At 40.1% G+C, this 12,473-nt stretch overlaps 1 protein-coding gene across 1 annotated transcript in view; it reads left to right on the top strand.

The window, feature by feature from the left end:
- Positions 1-12,473, top strand: part of LOC129764427 (neuroligin-1-like) — a 615,422-nt gene that overhangs the window by 170,952 nt on the left and 431,997 nt on the right. Inside the window, exon 3 of the mRNA XM_055763494.1 lies at positions 11,430-11,504. The gene's annotated coding sequence lies outside the window, so the exon portion shown is untranslated. The remainder of the gene's footprint in view (positions 1-11,429; positions 11,505-12,473) is intronic.

Genomic DNA, 12,473 nt, shown 5'->3' with positions numbered 1-12,473 from the left:
TTCTCTGAATCGGATTCCGATTTCTGGAATCGAACAAAAGAAAGTGTCACTCCTGTCAATACTCAAAACCACAATAGAGCGATATGAATCACTCCTCATCTATCGCTATCACTATCCACGAGAAAAGGCGTCAAAAGTGCGAATCGAATCTCGCAATCGTAAAAAAAATGGAAGGTTACAGAAAACCGCCTAATCCAATCATCGTCACTCAATGTCAGCTTGTGGCTTCGGACAAACGGACGCAAACCCACCGACGAGCGATGGGTTCGTTTCACCCACACTTGGCGCAAAATGCGGCTCACCGCCACCGCCACCCACTGGCCTTAGCTATTTTTGTAAAGCCCTAGGAGAGATGCTTCCTTCGCGATGGCCTATGAATGCGGTGAGACTTTAAGAAGCTTAGCGAAGCTCCCGCTCCCTCATGGGAGATGTGAGGGAAAAGCTGATTGTGGCTGTATTCATATCCTTTCAGCGGAAAGATTGCAATCTGTACTGCCATCGATGGGATTCATTACAGAAGTTTTTTTTCTTCTTTCTCATCTTTAGCTATGATTTACGTTCGCAATGGAGGATATCTATTGGGTCTCGGTGCTTGAATTAAAGCCATTCCCGATGCTTATCCCATATGGTCAATGAGTCTGTTGAGAAATCCATTCCGGGAAGAGTATTCCGATTTAATCATCGTTACACGTCGTTTCGCTGCCCATTTACGATGGGTAAATTGCTTTTAGGCTCATCTCTTCCGCGCTCGTGCTTCCGCTTCCGGTCGGGTTTCACCCATTGATTACCGAAGTTCTTTGTCTTCGATCGATGGGGGAAAAAAAACTATAGTTCCAGCCCTCCAATTTTCTCCTCATTCCGACGAATCTGAGCTTGTTTCATGCTGGGCTGATTCTGTGTCCGGAATCCATTACATAACTGAAGACCAACAGTATAATCATTTGCGGACGTCTTTGTCATTTGATGTGGGATCTGGGAAATCTTTCCCATTAAGACGAACCCCGTCCTGGTTGGCAATGTTGTACTTGTGTCACTTCAAAATGCTGTCACTTCACATGTCCTGCCACACAGAAAAGGTGACCCTTCGGGAGAAGAGAAGCAATGTATTCAAGTGGTATTTATTTCGAACAAAGATGAATTGATCAGTTGCATACAATTCATTTGCACCTACGTAGCCTTGGGAATACACAATTAGTTTTGTTGTTCAGCTGCAATTGAGTTGCTGCTGCGTTTCGTTGGAAACTTCTTCTGCATACTCATCAATTTAGCAATGAAATCTCAGCTGATAACGAATTCAATGTAGCAAATTAATTTGATATCAGTGTGAAGAGCAAAAACGACAAATACATCGGTGGAAGATGATACACGACGCAATCTAATCTATACCAACATGAACCAACCTGACAACCAAGATGGTGATCTGACCGCCCACTAAGAACCATAATAGAATCGATGTCTTGCTTGCTTTTTTTTGCCTTCTCTCTATGCCACAAATGTCTGATAATTCTCCTTTATTCCACAAACAACTGCTGTGCGACCATGTGATACCAGACAGGCAATATGGCTAAACACAGTCCGAACGACAACAGCTCGGTCGAACGACTCATGTTTGTGACCAACTGCTTAGTTTTTGGCCTGAGCTTCTCCAAAGGATATAATGACACGCCACGGCTGCTGGAAGAAAAACGTGCCACGTTCACCCCCTCCCCACGCCACTGCCACGGTTCCCTCGTCACGAGACGGCACGAGATTGGACAGTGACAGAAGATTATGATGAACTTTTGTGGCCCACCCGGGGTGGGTTTTTTTTCTTTTCGCTTTCGATGCCGCCCCCCACCCCCATCCATGTGTGTGTGACAGAGGATGTTGGCGTTGCTACTGCCATCCTGTCATTGTTTTGATCTGTGTATCATTGTTGTCGGACAGCTGAATGGTGACACAGCAGCTTGCAGGGAGTCGGTAGAGACATTCGTGGTGGAAAGGAAAAAAAAACTTGTTCGGAGAAATATATTTAGGTTCACGATTTCCATGTGAAGCTTGCCTATATCTGTCGATTATTAGAAAAGTTATTATTGTATTTTCCATCGCTCATAGTCTTGTGAATGTTTAATTTGCTAGTCCATTGGCTCCATAACATTTAATGTTGAGTCAGATGAGAAGATAGTGTAGATTGTTATGAATTGAACTTTTCTCGTTAAGTCATAAACTTTAGGAAAAAAAAACCATTGGGGAAGTACGGGTAAGACAGACAGTGGCGGCAAGATGGACATTGGAGTGCCAATGAAAATGGCCATCTCGAATTTTCCAAGCGAACTTGATTAAAAATGTTGATTCCCACGAAATACTACCCTATGCAAAATATCAGCTCAATCGGACTGGTGTCGCACAGCGGTCAAAGTTTGGGTTTTTTGAAAACCGAAAAATCACCCAAAGGGGAGTAAAGGAAATCGGGGTTTTCGAAAAAAAATTATTGATGCCAAATGCCTTCAAATTATATGAAACGACGAGACCTACTGTCAACTCGAAATTTTTTTTTGGTCAAAAATCGACACTCTGGGACGTTTTTTCGGAATACGAGGCAAAACGTATGGTTTAGACGGGACTCCCTGCTAAATGTCGATTTGCACGATAAAATACCCTTTGCAAAGTATTGGCTCATACGGACTTCATGTACTATTGTCGCAGATCTCCAAATTTAAGTTTTCTGAAAATCGAAAAATCACCCAAGGGGGAAATAAAGGAAATCGGGGTTAAAAAAAATTGTTGAGGCCAGTTGTCTTCAAATCGTATAAAACGTCGAGATTTACTGTTATCTCGGGAATAAAATTTTCGTCAAAAATCGACTTTTCAGACAAAATCGACCATGTGCCGGTCAAAGCCGGCACTACGCCGGGCTACGAAATGTTGATTTGCACGATATTATACCCTATGCAAAATATTAGCTTATTCTGACTTCATTTACTGGTGTCACAAACGTATAACGAGAGCAGGATTCAAATTTTCTGCAAGTATAGTATTTTTCCAGAAAAGGTGATTGGCTTTAATTTGATATGTCGATCGTCTGAACCGGTCTAGTAGTTCAAAAGTTAGGAATTTTTGAAAAAAATCATTTTTGGAAAAAAGAAGAAAAAGTTGATTTTTCGTTGACCCTAAAATGGAAATGGTCACCCTACTGAAAAAATAAAAAATCTAATGTCTAATAGGTCTAATGTTTTGCGATAAAGAAAAAAAAACTACCAATTTTCACGAAAATCTGAGATCCACTATATCGCTTTGGCATGGAATGGCTGAATAGACATGTAGATTTCAGATTGTATTGCGAAAAAATGGTTTTATCCTGAGTCGAAAGTATTGCCCGTCGCTGGTTACAACATTTTCCCCATCTTTTCGGCATCGATCGGTACAAATGATAATGAATGTAAGTGGTGGGGAAAAATGTCCTACTGAAGTGTTTTTATGTTTTGCGCAACATGTGGCCAAACGTCCTCATTTAGCGACCCTTAATGCACGAATCAAAGACATAAGTTGTTTTTGCTAGTGAGTTCTTGTGATTGTTTCACCTGGTTTCAGTAGTTCAAAAGATACAACGACGAGTTATATTCTTTGCCAAATTCTCAGAACCAGGGAGTGTGTGACTCTGCAGTCGATGTTGATTGGTAGCCTCACGATTTTTTCGATTTGTCGTAGACCATTCACCCGCAGCAATAAACCAGTGATCTAATCCCATCCGACAATCATTTGTTTCGATCGATGACGCATTTCCCAAAGAATAATGAATAGCTTGTCTAGTCACGCCTAATGATTCTTCCAGTTTTCGTAGCGTTTAACCGCGATGAAGCGCCTCTAGCTCTTAATCATTAAACGATTTTAGCTTCGCAGGATGATTCTTGTCTTCGATACTAATCTTCTTGAATGGCGTTAACGTTCCCTGTGGAACTTTTGCCGTCTCAACGTGTGTAAAGGGTGTGTCACATCAAATTGCATCATAGAAAAAACGCTGTAGAAATTTAATTTTTAGGAATTATATCTTCAGCTGTCGCTTATAATCAGATAAGAGTGTATAGATCACGTTGGCCATGCTTCACTGTCAATTTTTCCTAAATTTGGAAAAATGTCGTCGAACGAAAAAGAGCGTCGTGAATTAATCCTGTGCACTCATTTCGAGAATCCAGAGTTGTCACATCGGGACATCGATAAGATGCTGGGAATCGTCCAATCCACGGTTAGCAGAGTACTAAAACGATACTTCGAGAACCTAACCATCGACCGGAAGGTGAAGCAAAAATGGATGCTCCGTCAGTGAAAAAGATCACGAGCGCGTAGTTAAGCAGTTTAGACGTGATCCGAGAAGTTCGGTCCGGGATGTCGCCAATAAGCTGAATTTGTCAAGTTCATTCGTCCAGCGGACCAAGCAGCGGGAGGGCCTGCGACGAAAGGCAAAACATGGTGGGGAAGACGCGAGCCCGGAAGCTGTACACCGAAATGCTGACGAAGCCGCATTGCCTGGTAATGGACGACGAAACCTACGTCAAAGCGGACTTTCGTCAGCTGCCGGGCCTGTTGTTCTTCTCCGCAGAGGACAAATTCAGCGTTCCGGAGGAGATTCGCAAGCAGAAACTATCCAAGTTTGCCAAAAAGTACATGGTGTGGCAAGCGATCTGCTTTTGCGGAAAGCGGAGCGCCCCCTTCGTGATGACCGGCACGGTAAACGGGCAGGTTTACCTTAAGGAGTGCCTACAAAAGCGCTTACTACCACTATTGAAGCAGCACGAGGGCCCGACCATCTTCTGGCCGGATCTCGCTTCATGCCACTATTCAAAGGACGTGTTGGGGTGGTACGAAGCCAACGGGGTCACCTTCGTGCCAAAGGAAATGAACCCGCCCAACGCGCCGGAGCTTCGTCCAATAGAGAAATATTGGGCGATTATGAAGCAGGCCCTCCGGAAGAACCCAAAAGTTGTCAAATCGGAGGCGGACTTCAAGAGAAAATGGATTTCTGTTAAAAAAAACTACAACCTGACGTTGTACAGAACCTTATGGACGGGGTTTACCTGACGGGAAGGTGCGAGCATACGGGCTTGGGCTCGAAGTATGAATAAAAAGAAAATGCCAAAAGTTGTTTAATAGTTTTTATTTTACTGTCTAAAATTTTCAAAAGGATCGGTCTACTGAGCGAATTCTACAGCGTTTTTTCCGTGATGCAATTTGATGTGACACACCCTTTATTAACTAGCGTCATTTATTAATACTTTGTTGAGATTTCTTAAGCCAAATAACACGCCTTGAATGAATTCCGAGGAGCAAGCTCTAGAATACGCGTAACCACAGTGCAAGTCGGAGATAACTTATTTGACGAAAAATCCCCCGACCAGAACGAGAATCGAACCCGAACACCCGGCATGATAATGTGAGACGCTAACCACTCGGTCACGGGTGCACTTAGTCTTCGATACTAATATGACTCTTTAAATCCTTGAATCGAATTGTTTCTCTGCGGTGCTGGGGGCCAGATCTGGAGAATACGATGGATGCGGAAGCAATTCGAAGCCCAGTTCATGCAATTTTGCCAACAAAACACGAAATTCGTATTTTCCCAATTTTTCACAATAACAAAAGTTGCTTCACTCTCAATGCTGTGACTCACACCAGCAATCGACCGATTGCTGTCAAATTTTGACACGTATCCATTAAAAGATGGTGCTTTGTGATAGTCAAGTAGATTTTTGCAAGAGGCGCCATCTAGACGTCAACCTTATGAACTTTTCAGCCGAACTGTTATATAGAGAATGATTTAACAAATAAAACCAGGAAAAATTAAATAGAAACTGTCACTTGAGCTGAAGAGGAAGGAGGTAGTGCGAGAAGAAAAAAATACTGATCACAGGGCATCCTGTCCGAAACATTTGCAACAGTTTCGAGGCCCATTCGGCTAACGATTCCATGTTAGTCAATTCACGTAGATCTCCAATAGGGCAGTTGAATGCATGGATTGAACATCATCTTAAGTACACCCATACCTCGCTATACGGCCGCTCTTTATACGGTATTTCGCTATAACGGCCCTCTTCAATTCAGGCACGTTTTCGATTTACGGCCTAAAATGTTTCGTTATAATGTATGTATGTTTTATGTTTATGTTATGTATGTATTTTTGATTTAAATGAATTAAATTTTTGATTAAAATGAAATAAAAATGAAAGGATAAAATGCATTTTGAATGATAAACCATGTTAAATATTTAACAAATTTGGAACTGACCTGATTGAATTTGTATCAATTTGTATTAGAATAATTGATTCCGGCTTTTCGCTTTGCGGCCGAATTTCGTGGAACGTATCTAGGCCGTAAAGCGAGGTATGGGTGTATTAGCGATGGTTTCTCTTGGTCATCTAGGATCTTTGATATTCTTGATTTATTTCAATGATGTAAGCTTTGAAGACTTTCGGATTTTTTCCGCTGAAGATTTCAAGCTGTTTTTTACGTGAGGTCTGTGACAATTGGAACTTTTCCAGAAATGGCACGTGCATAATTGTTTGACACCAAATCCATATAAGTGCTTAATAAAATAAATAAATTATTGATATTTTAGCATGTGTTGATTTTATTACTGGAAGTATTTTTCCCAAGCCTCCATTCACTTTTTACAATAAGTTAATAGCAATTCACATGTATGATCTAGCTCATTTTGTGAAAGGACTTTGAGATAATATTCTTCAGTAACCGTTTCAACTAGGTAGAACAAACTCCTGGAGTGTGGAACGAAGAATTGAGAAGATTAACAATAAGTATTCCCTGAAGAATTTGTCAAGAAATGGAAGTAAAACCGTTTCTAGTGATAATGGGTTGGACCAGAAAGTTATGAAGTATATTTGTAAGCATCGATCTGCCTCTATCATCGTCCTGCGGATTAAGCAGGTATATGATTTGAAAACCTACAAAAAACTGGAAGGTTTTTGATTATTTATCAGAAAAGTCAGGGATCTGCGTGAATTATTCATCCTAATGTCTGTCAACACTCCTTCCGAATAGCCCAAACGATCTCAGTGGAACTCTTGCCGTCTCAACTTAGTATTATTTGCGATATTTTTGTTAGTAGCACTTAGTTGAGATTTATTATGCCAAGTAACACGCCTTGAATGTGCCCAGAATAGGAAGCTCTAGAATACTCATGGCCACAGTGCAAGTCGGAAGTAATTTCTAGACGAAAAATCCCTCGGTCATAGCGGGAATCGAACCCGAACCCGGCATGATAATAGTCTGTCACCATTATAAGCAATAATAAAAACGCGTTCAACCAAAATATTCAACATCTAATTCGCTTTTTGTATGAGAGTTTGAGATTACTTCTCAAACTTGTGAAAGCTAAGTGTAGGATGAAGTGTAGAGTACACAATGAATACCTGTGGCAGGCACTGATGAATATGGGGGTATAGTTTAATGAAAATGGTTTCCGTTCCGTTTGTTTTATTAGACATGCTGTAAACTTCTGGTATTTTCTGATATCGAGCAGTTCCAAATGAAATCGTCCTAAAAATGCAGATTTTAAAACATGTATTTTTGATTCGAATTACAGTTTGTATTCCGTTTGGATTGGAGGGAACATGAGTTTTCCACAGCAATTGGGAGTATTTTCACTCAAGTGTAACTTTTCAATGGGGCGTATCGATTTTAGTAAGATAAATCTTGGATAATTTATATCTCAAGAACTATGAGTCGTATTGAAATAGCGTTTTAGTAAGAGTTATGGAATATTAATATTTAAACGTAAAAAAAATTTACACTGAGAAAGAAAATAGTACTCTTTTTTATTTACAAAAAAAAATAATTTGCGATATTTAATATATGTATAAAAACGTCAAACGTCTTTCAGGAAGGGTGCCAATTCAGAAAACTGGTCACGTTTTTATAAAATAAAGATAACGTTAACAACTATTTCTACAGCGAACGAATTCTCATGATTTGCATACCAATCGAATCGGAAATTCTCTAAGATTTGTTTGATATGCTATACATCACAATTAGTTAACCAGTTGGTTAATCTCTAAACGGTCTAAATTCATGAAAACTGGAAGAATTTCCTTTTTCCCATACATTCGTTCTGCCGATTTGCTTGCTGACCCTACACCCAAAATTGAGTTTTAGCTCAGGTTTTGCCATCCCGATTTATTACATTGAATGAGCGTGAAAATAACACGAAATATAACACATATAACACATATACTGATAAGCATTTGTATAATATATATGGTACGGCAATATAAGATTGATGCGAGCGAGCGAAACGAGAGACACGTTTCAAATAAGCACGCATTACTTTGCCACATATGTACACGGCCCAGACCGATATGGATATAGATCTCCTTTATGCTGGAAAGTGTTTTCTAAGAGTAAAATTAAAAAACACTTTCCAACTTCAATTTGTAATGAGATGTATATATTATCACACTTCCGCGTAACAGCATCATTAGCTATGTGGATAGCGTGGTCGTGTAAAACAGTCTTGCATTCTTGGTTCGATCCCCGTTGACGTCGTTTGTGTTTTTTTGGGTGAAATCCCAAAAAAGATGAAAAAATAAAAAAATAAGGAGATGTCTGCTTCCATACATTTCAAAGCGTTGGGAGACAGATGACATTATTTGCTTATTTGATGTCACAAGGCATGAAAATACAAGGTTTCTGTCAAAAAATAAATGCTTTCTAGCAACGCTAGTTTGGGTGTACCATCAATAACGAGCAACTAATACATCCGTTTCTGTCCGTTTTAAACTTATTTGGTATAAATAAGCCGTCCCAGTTTTGAGCCTCACCTTAGGGACGAATGACCTTTAAGTTAAAGCCCCTTCAAAACCAAGAACAGAACTGAAACCTCACCACTTCTCGTGTGGTGATCATCGAAGCAACATCGTTGCCGGAGAGCGTCGAGCGGGATAGGATTATGTTTCTCAGAAGAGGTGAAGGAGGAGTATGGGTTAGAGTTTCTTTCTACAAGGGCCCTTCTCAGGGCTAGAGGCGAATAACAAAAAAGGGATAGAATGAAACCACAGTTGCAATGAGCGGATATCATTCATACCTAATGCTGATTTCACACACAAATACACACACAGCTCGATACAAGAAGAGGATCCCCTCCGTATCAAAGTGTGCTACGACAAAAAGGGAAATTTTTTAGCTAGTGCGGATATGGAAGAGTAACCAAAATTTTGGAATATAGATATATACTGTATTTATTTAGATATAACGTATATATCATGGAAGTATGCTTTCAAAACTCAGTAGGAAAACCATAATGTTGCAAGTTGTGGGATCGATTCCACCTCAAGTGGAATATAGGAGCAAAAGTGTTTGTATTTTGTGTTCGATATCAGAGTGGGAATGAACAATTTTGGTGCGAGTTGGCAGCGCAGTTCAATCGTAAATGTAATACAGTCAACTCTCCCTAACACGATATCCAAGGGATCATCGAGTAAGGAAGGTATCGTTATGGAGAGAAGAATGCTTGTAAAGAGAGAAGAATGCTTGTAAAATCAATCAATGCTGCCATTAAATCCATCCATTTAGGGAAAATATCGAATACAGAACAACGAGTTAGGGAGAGTTGACTGTATATAATTATATTCTATATCTAATATGTATATTTACAGTCTGGTAGCGATATTCATATTATTCTCTATCAGTTTACCAGGCCCGAAATCAGTTTTAAATTGTTCGAATTTCAAATGAAAATGTTTACTACTGAAATAGTTAAAAATAACAAAATAACTCAAAAGTTATTTCAAAAATTTCGATGCATTCTAAAATAATATTCGAGGTGGTAAACATGAGGATTGCAAAATATAATTCCATTCTACGTCAAAATGCGGTCGTGTCCTGGATACAACCCCTTACAATTTTTTTCATTTAAAATAGCAGAAAATGCAGAAAATTTAAAAAAATGAGTACAATATGGTAAAACTATTTTTGACGAACGTTGTAGAACCGAATGATTACCTATTATGTGAACACTTAGGTAACCTCATTATTTGAAACTACCATTTTTTTCTATCAAGATTCAAACTAATTTGTTTTCTAGGTTTAGAGCTGTATTCCAGCTTAAACTAATCATTGGCAAATAATGTCATCTGTCCCCCAACGCTTCAAATGTTTGTATGTATGGAAGCAGACATCTCTTTCTTTTTTCTTTTTCCAAACTTTTTGGAATTGCACAAAAAAAAAGTCCAAACTACGACAACGGGTATTGAACCAAGACCGGCTAGGACGCAAGGCTGTTTTACACGCCAAGATGGCTGCCACTACAAAATGGCGGACTACATTCTTCTCTCCATAACTCGATACCTTCCTAACTCGATGATCCCTTGGATATCGAGTTAGGGAGAGTTGACTGTATTACATTTACGATTTTCTCAAAACCCTATTAATATGAGTATCAAATGAAAGTAGAACACAGTTATTAATGAAAAACACAGTATTGATGAAAAATACAAATCCAAGACAGCAGCCACTACAAAATGGCGATAAATACATTTTCCCAAAACTCAATCAATATGGGTATCAAATGAAAGGAATCAACTAGTAGAACGCAATTATTCATTAGAAAAGCAAACTCATAATGGCCACCTTTAGAAAACGGCAACAAATATATTGTTTTTCAAAACCCCATCAATATGAGTATCAAATGAAGGGGATTGACCAGTGAACACAGTTATTTATGAAAAAGGCAAATTTAAAATGGCCACCACCACAAAATGGCGATATATTATATATTTCCATTTTCCATTCCTTATACATTAACTTCAACATTGTGAGACGTTAGAAGATATGTATGACCATAAGCCATGAATATTTTCGGTCAAAAACTCTCACTTTCGGTACCGCTTTGAATGGACGCAACTTGATTGGATCGCTAGATTGGACAAGTTGCGTAACGCTTGCAGAATGTGTTTTCACTCGCCATTACCGGCGACACCGACGTGCCGAGAGGACAATGAGGTGACTTCGGGCGGCCGCTGAAGGTTGACAAACAAAGCCGTAAAATAATCCGAAAGGAGCTGAGAGACAGCTCATCGTTACCACGGAACGACAACAATCAAGTTGAAGGATGTGTTAGCTGCTTCTGCTGTTGCTGCTGCTGCTACTCACATAACGATAACGAACCGAGAGGATCGATACCAAAGTGCTGTCACTCACGAGACGATACCATTGGTAATTCTACCGGATATCTCGCCGATAAACAGGAAGATCAATAATCAGCTACCCACTCGAGCTAACGGCCGTCATTTTACCCGAACAAATTGGTCTGCCGACACGGAGCCAATTTGTGCAGATGAGTGCAATTCCCACTTCGACCGCAACTTTTCATCCAACAGCTTATGATAAATTATACCCTAAGTATAACAATTAGTAAAGTTCTTTTTTACTCTCATTTTTTTCAGACCGCAAAAATTTGACCACAATTTTATGCCACGTTCCCATCAACTTGCGGCTCCTCTTGCGGATGAGTGAAGCAGGTAAGATACGATTTTTTTTGTCTTTTTTTTCGGTGGCGCATCCGTTCCCGAGAGAACATTTAATTGGATTACTTTTTCCTCCCTTCGGGGCATTCACCGAGCAAAAGGGCCACTCGAGCCAAAACCACACCAAACCAGAAAGGCACAGAACCATTCACGGTTTGCTTCCACCACAAAACACGGCAAGGAAATGCGTTCGTTGGCATGAATTTTTCTGACTAATTAATTCTATGCTTATGGCAGAGCGAAGAACGTAATTCACCTGACGTTTATCTGTCTCGAGCGAGCGTCGGAAGCTGCGGCGCCTCGGAGGGAAAGGGGAACATAAATCATTGTGCGCTGGGACGAAAAAAGGACGAACAAGTTGTCCGATATTGGCGATATTGCCTAAAATTGTCCTGGTTAATTCAGTTAATTTGATAAGTGATTCCCGGGGATTAGTTGTGATTGCCCTGCCTTTGAATCAATGAAATTCTTCGTCCGAGCGGGGAAAAATTGTCATCATGGATGCGAACAGAAACGCGAGAGTCGTCCAATTAAAATCAAAATAATGTGTGAGTGTGGTTATGAAACCATTTTAACGGACAGCCGCCGATTGTTTAATTAAAAATAATTTATTCAGCTGCTCTTTTATCATCACATCGCTTGTTGCGTCGTACGAAATTTTCCGATGATGGTCATCATCAGCCCAGTTACGCGAAAAGCAATGTTCTCGCGCGAAACCATTTCGCGACGGGTTCGAGATAAATTTATTCACCATTTTAAAACGCTAAACCCTTACGACATCATCCATTACAGCAATTGTCGTCACCGATCGGGACCTTCGTCGGGACCAAATCCGTCTCCGTCGAATCCGAAACGGTGGCACTCTCGATTGCGCCAGGACTCACGCAGTCGGTCCGCTCCGTGGGATGACTTCGTGTACCATAAAAGCATTCCAAAATTAAAACGATGAATAATTAAAATTTA

This window comes from Toxorhynchites rutilus, chromosome 2, assembly GCF_029784135.1.
Source record: "Toxorhynchites rutilus septentrionalis strain SRP chromosome 2, ASM2978413v1, whole genome shotgun sequence".
Lineage (NCBI taxonomy): Eukaryota > Metazoa > Arthropoda > Insecta > Diptera > Culicidae > Toxorhynchites > Toxorhynchites rutilus.
Note: the sequence above shows the minus strand (reverse complement) of the source record. Positions and strands in the feature narration are given on the sequence as shown.